General features: G+C 44.4%; 1 long non-coding RNA gene across 3 annotated transcripts; it reads left to right on the top strand.

Moving 5' to 3' along the window:
* Positions 1-672: 672 nt before the first annotated feature.
* LOC146760375 (uncharacterized) lies at positions 673-10,099 on the top strand. Of its 3 annotated transcripts, XR_014947684.1 has the most exons (6): positions 673-994; positions 2,279-2,697; positions 3,023-3,108; positions 3,715-3,824; positions 4,131-4,254; positions 9,074-10,099. It is a non-coding gene; the product is annotated as an uncharacterized LOC146760375 (long non-coding RNA). The 3 variants fall into 3 exon arrangements; XR_014947682.1 differs by lacking the exon at positions 673-994 and having other exon boundaries at positions 1,243-2,697; XR_014947683.1 differs by lacking the exons at positions 673-994; positions 9,074-10,099 and adding an exon at positions 7,312-7,432 and having other exon boundaries at positions 1,243-2,697.
* The last annotated feature ends 569 nt before the right edge of the window (positions 10,100-10,668 follow it).

Below are 10,668 nucleotides of genomic sequence, written 5' to 3'. Positions count from 1 at the left end.
GCCTGTTGCCATGAGCTTTGCTAAACGCAACAGTGCTGTGGCTCAGAGGTATTACACCGGCACATAGCATAGGAGAACTCCATAACCCAAGTGTCGAGGGAAGAAGGAAGGGGAACTGTTACAATTAATTACGTTCACTAAATTGATAATTGTAGGCTTCTTGTCACACACTACTGCCTACAGCAAAACAGCACAGATGTTGACAACTGTGATTTCTGCATACAAGCAACCACTCAAGGCTGAGCACTCTCTCCTGTCCCTTTGCCATGTCTAGAAAGACCCAGAAGAGCTCAGTGTTCTCTTGCTGTTAGTTTACATCCTCCAAGCACTTCCAAAGGCACGCTGCTCTGTAGAAAAAGCTGAGCTGCCCAGAAAGTTTGTGCAGGAAGAAGGCAGCAGTGTCAGTGCACGTCATCCTGGGGGATCTGAAAGCATTTGTGAAGAGAACAGGGAAAGAAGAGGGAAGAGAGCAAAACCAACAGGCACTAGCACTGCGGCCCACAGGGGGCGGGGCTTGAGGCAGGGCCTGTGCCAGAGGGGGGCCTGGCACAGTTAGGGCCAGCTCAGGGCCCAGAGCAGAGGGGGAGCAGGCAGAGGCAGGGCCTTGGGGCCCAGGATGGAGGAGGACCAGGCACAGCTGGGGCCAGCTCAGGGCCCAGAGCAGAGGGGGACCAGGCACAGCTGAGGCCACTGCAGGGCCCAGGTGAGAGGGGAACCCAGCACAGTCGGGGCTGCTTTGGGGCCTGGGCCGGAAGGGGGCCGGGCACAGCCAGGGCCTATCCCCCTTTTTTGCACATATGAAATGCTCCCAGCTGTGCTGCACAGCAGAACATCTTTCAATGGAGATGAAAGCCTGTGAAATGAAAGAATCCTTTCTTATTTCTTTCACATTTGTGTTTGTTGACTGCAGTTCCAACCAGGTGGACTCGCAGTGTCTTGCAAGTGCCACCTGGAAGCAGGTACAGACTGGAGACACAGCACCCTCAATGTCCAGGTGAGTAACAGCAGCCAAGGAGGCCTCTGGGCTCTGCAGGGTCCAAGTGTGGAGCTTTACACACAGGAACAGCTGAGTATAAAGACAGTGGCAGAGCTGCAGAGCTTGCCATAGTAGGGAGGCACAGTGACTCAGCTCATTTCCCACAGTAACACAAGAAATAAGAGCCATGAGGGAAATGCAGATGCCTTCTGCCCCCATCAGAGGGGAGGAATGAGCTGCACTTCCACAGAGACATTCCTCTCACAGCCACTCACACCTCAGGTGTGGAGGGACGAGCTGGGGCTGCTGGTGGCAGCTGTGGAACACTGCCATCTGTGGTGCTCCATCCTGCCCTGGAGGTGGGCATGTAGAGCTGAGGACCTTTGTCATTGCACAAATGACTGCAAGCAGAGATGTAGCAGAGGGAACATAAAGCATTTAATAACTTATCATACAAAGCAATGAGTAATAGAAATGACAGTATTTCCAACCAAATATCCCCCATCCTAGCAGTCATATCTGATCTCTACAATCCCACCCAAACAATTTCCCAGCCCCCTCCAATTCCTCCTCACTATCCCACCCCTGAATTTTCCTCCCCCAGTTCATACACAGTAATTGCCCACACTAATTACCAGCATGCAGGGCATAGAGAACACCTGTTCCTTGTGTGCAGACACCTGGAAAAAAAAGAAGTGTCAGGGAACTGGAGGTCTGTAGCACGTTCTGGAGGCTCTGCATAGAACGTAACCCCAGACCACAACCCCATCAGCTGCTGGAGCAGCATCATCCCTGTCATTGGGGGATGTTGCCCGTGGTGGACATGGACACAGGGAGAAGCCACACCTTGGTGTAGCTCTGATCTGCTCGTGTCCAGTCCAATCCTCTATAGCACTTTCCATCTTCTGTCCTTTGTTCTTAACCGTATCCTTCCTTCTCTTCTGCTCTTTTCCTTTCTTTTAGGTGTCTTACCTGTATCTGCTTTTCCCCTCTTCTGTTCTTTTACTGCTCTGGTCAGCATCCAGTGTCTGCACCGCAACTCTAGGTTTTGGGATGGAGAAAGGTACACAGGGCATAGATTTGTACAAGAAAAGCTCTCTTGCTGTGCCCAACAGATGACAAAAAGGAGTCCTCAGGACCACAAAGGCAGCTTGTTTCACCAAAGGCCACAGCGTAAGCTCGTGTAACTGGGAAGGACTCTGTTATACATCTCCTAGAAGTGCCTTTGAATGAATAATTTTCTGGTCTTGTTTCCAATTGTTGCTCAGAGGAAATGAGGTTTTTATCCTTGTATCTTTGCAGGAAGACAGAGAGGAGGGAACCTGTCTGGTGAAATGCTCAGGTGCTGTTTCCTTCCTTGCACCAACAGCCTGTTTGTGTCCACACGATGCCAGTTGTCCTCCTGACAGTTTCTACCGATCCTTCTCCGAGTCCTTCTGCTAAGCACTGCTATTTCTGTATCCTCGGGGCCCTATTAGGACTAAAAAAAGGAGCGGATAACAGACGGAAGGATCTGGCCTTCTGCTGGGTGATAGCCGCCTGCATGTCCTGTTCCTGCTTTCTCTTTTCCCCAGGTGGCATTGTGCTTCCCAAGGAGCGTATGGACCTTTTAGATGGGAGTGTGCAGCAAGGAACACGTGGGGTCTCATCTTCCTCCCTGCTCTACATCTGAGTGAGGGACACTGTGACCTGCTCAGGAGGCAAGATGTCATGTCAGGGAGGTGTGTTTTCCTTGTTGTTTTTTATCATCTGTGCTTTGCTTTGCTGTGTTATTTTTTTTCCTTTGCAGTTCTATGGTTTTCTTTCCTATTTGGTGTTTTCTATGTCGTGTTTTTTTTTTGTTTTTTTTTTTTTTTTTTTGTTTTTTGGTTTTTTTATAAGTTTTTTTCTGTTTTTCCTTGTCTTAGTTTTTTTCTTTTGTTTGATTTATTATTTTTTCTTTGCTTTTATTATTATTATTTTTTTTAATTCTGTGTTATTTCCTAAAATCCTTCATGGTTTATTTGTTGTTGTGTTTTTCATCTATGCTTTGCTATTTTTCTTTAGATACGCTGTATGAGAACTGTTGAATCACAGTCTGAGCCACTGATTATCACCTAGGGAAGGGACCTGGTCAGCCCTGGTTAGTGCAGGTGAGGGCAATGCAGCTGAGTGACTGGAAGGGATGGAGCCTGGCTGCACCTCTCTTACAGCTCATTTTTGAAGGCTGACTGCCCCTGGGTGGAATTTTTTTTGATGGTTTCTCCTCTGTGGAGTTTGTTCTGTGCACTTCCATCCTCAGTGGTGGGTGAGCCATTCTTTCCTTACCTTTGTAGTATATTCACACTGTGCTAGTCTTTCTGCTGTTACAGATAGTATGTGTTTTTTTTCTGTTTGTTTTCTGTGGTTTTTTAAACTTTGATTCCCTGGTTTTTGGCTTGCTTCTTTTCTTTATATTTCTTTTTTTTTTTTTTTCTTTTTTTTTTTCTTTTTTTTTTGCTGTGTCCTATTCTGCTTTACGGTGACATTTGCAAGAGACTGTGAATTCTCCTGGTTCAAATTGCAGTTGGCTTAATCAAATGTGTAAGAAATATATAAGGGCTGCTGAGGCCAGGCTGGAGTTGCATTTCTTTATGAACTGGGGTGTTGCTGCGGATGCGTTTCTCTCCTGTTTTGTCTCTTTTATGGCTGTTCAAGAATATTTGAACGTGCTATGTCAGTGTTTGTTGCCATCCTGCTTTCTCTTCTCTGTCTTGCAGGTCAGCTCGTGCTAGAAGTCAGTCGTATCACTGTATGAATGGAGGTCAGTTTAGGAGCAGCTGCTGATGGAAGGAATCAAGACCAGGCTAATAAATGGAAGCATCTCCTGGTAAGGTGTCAGAGGTGGCAGTAATGATGTCTGTCATCATTAAAACCAGAGGGCAGGCTCATCCGAGTGCTTGCTGACTGATACTTCGGAGTATCTCGATCTCCAGCTGAACGATAAGAAAGCTAAATATGCTGAGCCATTACAGCTTGTGCTGAAGTTGTGAATGTGCCCCCAGATGTTTCCTTTAGTGGTAAATCATGTTCTGGCACTGTGGTAGTCATATCTCTGTCATGATCTGGAGCACCGTGTCTTGTTGCGAGCCTTGTGTGCCTGTTTCCATGAACCTTGCTTTCTTTCTCTCTTCAGAGTAAGGGCAGGGTGCTTCCTTGCTCTTGGTGGATTCATCCAGGAGGCTGTTAGAAGGCCAAATGCAATGTTCATTACATGGAGGGACAGGATGGGAATGGACTGTCGTTGCCACCAGGCAAAAGTGAGTTTCTTATGTCATGAATGATATAATTTTGATTATTCTGAGCAGTTGCAGTGTGGTAGAGGATGTCACGAAACCATTTATTTGGGAGCGCAGGGAAGAGTCATGAGAACCGAAACCGTAGTTTCTGTTTTGGCTGTCAAAATGGTGGAGTTTCTTTGGAAGGGCAATAGCTGGGGTTCCGGTTAGCAGGCCCCCTCTGAGAGATTGGGCTTTGCTTGCTGCTTTGCTGTGCCTACCTGCCTGCTCCCTGTGCTTGTTCCTTTTACCTTTCCGTGCTTCTTTTCCCTTGCTTTGATGCTTTTCCCTTTCAGGGCTCCTTTTCTCTTTCAGTGCTGCCTTTGCCCTTTATGTACTCCTTTTCCCTGTCAGTGTTACTTTATGCTGTTCCATTCCCTTTCGGGGCTCCTTCTAACTTTCAGGACTGCTTTTTCCTTTCAGGGCTGCATTTCTTTGCTTATTTTCTTTTTCAGGGCTGCTTTTCCCTTTCAGGGCTGCTTTTCTTTATCAGTTCTCCTTTTCCCTCTCACGGCTCCTTTTCCGTTTCAGGGCTCCTTTTCTTTATCAGTTCTGCTTCTCCCTTTCAGTGCTGCATTTTCTTGTTCCTTTTCCCTTTCAGTGCTGCTTTTCTGTGCTCCTTTCCCTTTCCCTGCCGCTTTTCCCTTTCCCTGCTGCTTTTCCCTTTTAGTCTTGCTTTCCCATTCACTGCTGCTTTTCCCTTTTAGTCTTGCTTTTCCCTTTCACTGCTGCTTTTCCCTTTCACTGCTGATTTTCCCTTTTAATCTTGCTTTTCCCTTTTAATCTTGCTTTTCCCTTTCAGTGCTGCTTCTCCCTTTCACTGCTGCTTTTCCGTTTTAGTCTTTCTTTTCCCTTTCACTGCTGCTCATCCCTTTCACTGCTGCTCATCCCTTTCACTGCTGCTCATCCCTTTCACTGCTGCTCTTCCCTTTCACTGCTGATTTTCCCTTTCACTGCTGCTTTTCCCTTTCATTTCTGCTTTTCCCTTTCAGTGCTGCTTCTCCCTTTCACTGCTGCTTTTCCGTTTTAGTCTTTCTTTTCCCATTTAGTCTTGCTTTTCCCTTTCACTGCTGATTTTCCCTTTCATTTCTGCTTTTCCCTTTCACTGCTGCTTTTCCCTTTCACTGCTGATTTTCCCTTTCACTGTTGATTTTCCCATTCACGTCTGATTTTCCCTTTAACTCCTGATTTTCCCTTTCACTGCTGATTTTACCTTTCACTGCTGATTTTCCCATTCACTGCTGAATTTCCCTTTCCCTGCTGCTTTTCCCTTTCCCTGCTGCTTTTCCCTTTCCCTGCTGCTTTTCCCTTTCCCTGCTGCTTTTCCCTTTCCCTGCTGCTTTTCCCTTTCCCTGCTGCTCTTCACTTTCACTGCTGCTTTTCCCTTTCACTGCTGCTTTTCCCTTTCACTGCTGCTTTTCCCTTTCACTGCTGATTTTCCCTTTCACTGCTGATTTTCCCATTCACTGCTGATTTTACCTTTTTGTTTTGCTTTTCCCTTTCATTTCTGATTTTCTCTTGCACTGCTGATTTTCCCTTTCACTGCTTATTTTCCCTTTCACTGCTGCTTTTCCCTTTTAGTCTTACTTTTCCCTTTTACTGCTGCTTTTCCCTTTTAGTCTTACTTTTCCCTTTCACTTCTGCTCTTCCCTTTCACCTCTGATTTTCCCTTTCACCTCTGATTTTCCCTTTCACCTCTGATTTTCCCTTTCACCTCTGATTTTCCCTTTCACTGCTGCTCTTCTCTTTCACTGCTGCTCTTCTCTTTCACTGCTGCTTTTCCCTTTCAGTCTTGCTTTTCCTTTTCAGTCTTGCTTTTCCCTTTCACTGCTGTATTTCCCTTTCACTGCTGCTTTTGCCTTTCACTGCTGCTTTTGCCTTTCGCTGCTGCTCTTCCCTTTCACTGCTGCTCTTCTCTTTCACTGCTGCTCTTCTCTTTCACTGCTTCTTTTCCCTTTCAGTCTTGCTTTTCCCTTTCATTCTTGCTTTTCCCTTTCACTTCTGCTTTTACCTTTTAGTCTTGAATTTAGAAAGAATTTATTCCTACCATTTAATCTCCTTTTTTATTTTTAAGTTGTTCCCTTCTGTCTTACCAAACCATTATCATCCTATCAATGCTGCTTGTGTGTTTTATATATGATGTGCTAGAGTTATCACATCCACAACAAGGGCTGAAAAACCAAATGATTATTCCTGACATACCTGGAAGGTTTCCATCAGTATCCACATCACCTATGCATGCTCCCCATCTAACAAGAAGCTGCAAACAGCCCAAGCCACCATGAAAAGCAGCATAATGAACAGGCTTCCAGTCATTCCTGTCTGCTGCGTTTACATTCTAAAACGAAAGCTGCAGGTTAGTTTGTTTATGAAGCTTAGACACGAGACATTCCATAAATAAGTATCAACAGTTCATTGTGCTACTTTATTTAAACAAAATCAAATATTTCTCCAAATTCAAGCCACGAAAGCAGCATAAGACGTATTTCTCACAGGTTCGTGGCTTCATTGAAATAAAACACACATAAAAGTTGTGTTTTCAGACATCTACCACCATGTTAGTCGTTATATAATACACAACTGGATTTTTTTAACATCTTACGATTAAAAAAATGCAAATTTACACTACAAATAAATTCACAGCGTCACCAATGAGAATGTACCAACAGAGGTTAATCTATAGTCCCAAACCTCAGTTAGTGAGGGGTTTGGTATGGAAAAGGATACCAGACTCTGGCTCTGCATTAGGGAATTGCAGGTAGAAGGCTCTCACCGCTCCACTTCGCAGTATGGTTTGCAATGTGTACGACTGCCCATGGGCTGCAGCCAGGTGTGATGGAGTGCACCCGCGGTCATCTCGAGCTTCTAGGTTTGCTCCATTTATTAACAAAGCCTACAAGAAATGCAAAGCTCACAGGCTGAAAGAGCAAACACTGTCTCACAGGGTGACTTGAGATGGTCAGCTGGGTTCCTCTGATAAATCTGATAGCACAGAGGGAACAAACGAGTGCAGTCATTTTACCAGTGACTTGGTTTCAGCTGTAAAGACACAGAGCCAGCTCCAGTAGGAGCACTTTCAGCTGATCTTCATGAGGAAGTGTCCAAACCAAAGGCCTGCCTTCCTTTTGCTGGAGAGTGAATATCTCTACATACCTGCACGCAAGCATCCTGCCCACGGATTGCCGCAAGGTGAGCTGCTGTCCAGCCTCTGACTGTCACACGTGTCACATCAGCTCCATGCCAGAGCAACCAGTGAAGGCACTGCGCAACCAAAAACAAGCTCTTATTCATTTAATAAACTCTTATTCCATAACAATTCTTATAACTCATCTGAGGCAAATGCTAACTATAAATCAACAGTAGATGTTACATTTCAAACAGTGTTAGGAAATGACATGGTCTCAAGGCTTCATCCAAGGGCACAAAAAGCACAACCAACCTACTAATTGCAATGACTTGCAGTGTGCCTTCTTTATCTTACAATTCCATACTTAAAATGCAGACTGTGAGAGCGTTCATGTGGCATGAGGTAAAAACACTGGGGAAAAATGGTGCAAAGATGCTCATTTGAAGTCCAGCTAAAATGAACAGCAGGAAAGATGCCATGAATCAAAAGTAAAGCCTCAGTTCATTTATTAGGCTTTCTTGAGTATATGTAATCCCATCTCTCCTCTCACCCATCACAGATTATTTTAACTTTATTCACCTTTTTTTCAGCAGGTGTTATTGCTTTCCATGGAAAGCTTAAAGAACAATTAAGAAAATAATAAACTACAAAACTAGTTAAAGCTTTTTGTTACACATCATTACTATTTACTGTCTTCTTTTAGGCTAGTCTCCAGCTCTCTTTCCTTTGGGACTTCATTTTTTATACGGTTATTTACAGCCTTGCTGTTTCAAAGTAAGATCGCTATAAACATTGCACAAGGAGGCTGTAACAGGAAGGTGAATGTTGTGCTGAATGCAGCAGCTCAGTCCTTCTGGAAATCAAATCATTTCTGCATCAACAGTCAGTGTTCTTGCTTATGAAAATGAACTGTATTTGAACTGTTTCTGTAGAGAATGAGGCATGGGACAGAACACTGGGAAATGAACAAACATTTCTGTGTCACTTCTCGCTTGGCTCAGTCACTTTCAGAATATTAAACATATCCTTATGGATTTTCCAAGTGTTCTGAGTGAAGGGGAAAACAAAAGGACAAAAGAAGGTAATGAGGCTAGAAGGGGAGACCAGAAGGCACACCTTGTTTGGTGTTAGAAAAGCTCTGATTTTGTAAAATCTGAGAACACTGATTACATAAACTGCCTGGGGCTTCAGAAAGGTAAAATGTAGTTCTAACAAACTGCACATCTTTCCTTAGTGAATACCTTAAATCAGAAAAAAAGAGCAGGCAGAGATTATAGATCTAGCTTGATCAAAGCTAGCAATGTTGTGTTCAGCCTCTCCCCAGAGGAAAATGTTAACCCATAAAACCTTGCTGTGTCCAAACACTAACATAAACAGGAGAGGAATGGCTGTTTTCAAGGGTAGATATTTTTAGGACAAGGGGGGATGAATTTAAACTGAGACAGGGGAGGTTTAGGTTAGAGATTAGAGGGAAGTTTTTCACACAGAGGGTGGTGACAGGTTGCCCAAGGAGGCTGTGGATGCCCCATCCCTGCAGGCATTCAGGGCCAGGCTGGATGTGACTCTGGGCAGCCTGGTCTGGTTGTTGCCAACCCTGCAGGTGGCTGAAACTGGATGATCATTGTGGTCCTTTTCAACCCAGGTTATTCTATGATTTTATGATTTTACCTCCAGGCTTCCAGAGTGTGCAGCACAGTGCAATGGTGTGAACTTGTGGACTAAATCCACCTCGTCGATAGAGGCTCCACGTTTTATCATTAATGCAAGCTGTTCTACATCACCAGCTTTCACTGCCTCATGTACACTGGTGTAAGTTTGCTTCTTCCTGACATCTAGTGAGGGATAATAAAAGCATTAGCCAGCTCAGTCACATTTCAGAGAGATGAAAGAAGTGATGAATCAAATAAGCATCAGGGTGACAGTTTATAAGAACCAGACAATAGTGTAACCTATGAGAGTGTAACTTGTATCAGCACAAGTCTTTAGCCCTTTGTGTTTCCCATAAGCAAACCAATGTTCAAGAACCTGAAAGAGCCACGTCCCCTCCAGCCACAGATAAAGAACAGGACAGCAGAGCAACTCCATCTATGTATACAGATGCTGGATCAAGTCCAACCCAATGCTGGCTCTCTTCCTAAACTGTTTCATCAATCACGCCTTCAGGTGTTCAGCCATTGCTCCTCAGGGGCTCTGCATGGCCACACTCCTTACTGCCACCCAAGGACACGGCACACCAAGGGCCCTTCGCTAAGTAGGCAAACCTTGCTAATAGGACATAAGGTCACGCAGATGCTCTTGACTGAGCTGAACCTATCAGTTAAAGCTGTTACATAAAAGCAATGCTTTATACAATGTGTTAGTCATCCTGCTCTGTTCTGCTGCTATACCCATAGCACTGCTCTGGCACAGGTTACTTTGTTAGAAACCTAGTATTTTTCTCCCACCAAAGTCAATAGTGTTTTCATGGACTTCAGTGGCTCAGAATCAAACTCTTAATGTAGACACAGCGTGGTCCAAAAAAAAAAAAAAAAAAACCATCACCAGGCCATGGGATCAAATAGTCTGTATTTTCCTTCAGGCCTAGTTACTGTTTGACACTGTAACTGTAAACAATGGGAGCTGGATATCTAAATCCTCTTGCAACATTTTGGCATTTTGCCTATATTTGCCAATAAAAATAAGTGATGTAAGTAGTTTTAATGGCTGGGATGGCTAACTTGAGATAGCTAAGCATATGAGTAAGCCAAAACAATTGATAATCACCTTCTGGAGTAGTCATCATTCTGGAACCAAAACGCACCAACACTCTTTGATTAAATTTCAGGCTCTAAGAAGTCTTGAAGAGGCAGGTTGTTGTTCTGCAAGTCAAGCATACACAGAAATAATGGTCTTACGTTATTAGAGCCTCAGTTTTCCTGCCCATGGAGAAGAAATTGAGGCAACAGTTCAAATAGTTATAAATGTGAGATCAAAAATGTTAAAGCATATCAATGAGTTGCTGCTCAAAGGTGCCTGGCGTACATAAAAGCAGAAATTATGATGAAAACAGCTGACGTTGTTTACCAGTACTTATACCTGTTCCCATGTAGTCTGTAGCATGAGAGTAATGCTTGGCCAGATTCAGCACTGCCACAGAGAGGAAAAGAGGGTGTTAAACTGTTTCATTAAGCAAAGCTGAGTGTTGTATCACACCCTGGTGTACCATCACTTCACTCCCACTCCCCCAAGCGCCAGGCTGTACCACTGCCCTGCACAGAGGCAGCAAAACA

Source organism: Coturnix japonica, chromosome 6 (genome assembly GCF_054131305.1).
Source record: "Coturnix japonica strain WE chromosome 6, WE-NBRP24, whole genome shotgun sequence".
In the NCBI taxonomy this organism is placed as follows: Eukaryota; Metazoa; Chordata; class Aves; order Galliformes; family Phasianidae; genus Coturnix; species Coturnix japonica.
The sequence above is the reverse complement of the archived record's forward strand: the minus strand, read 5'-3'. Positions and strand labels throughout refer to the sequence as shown.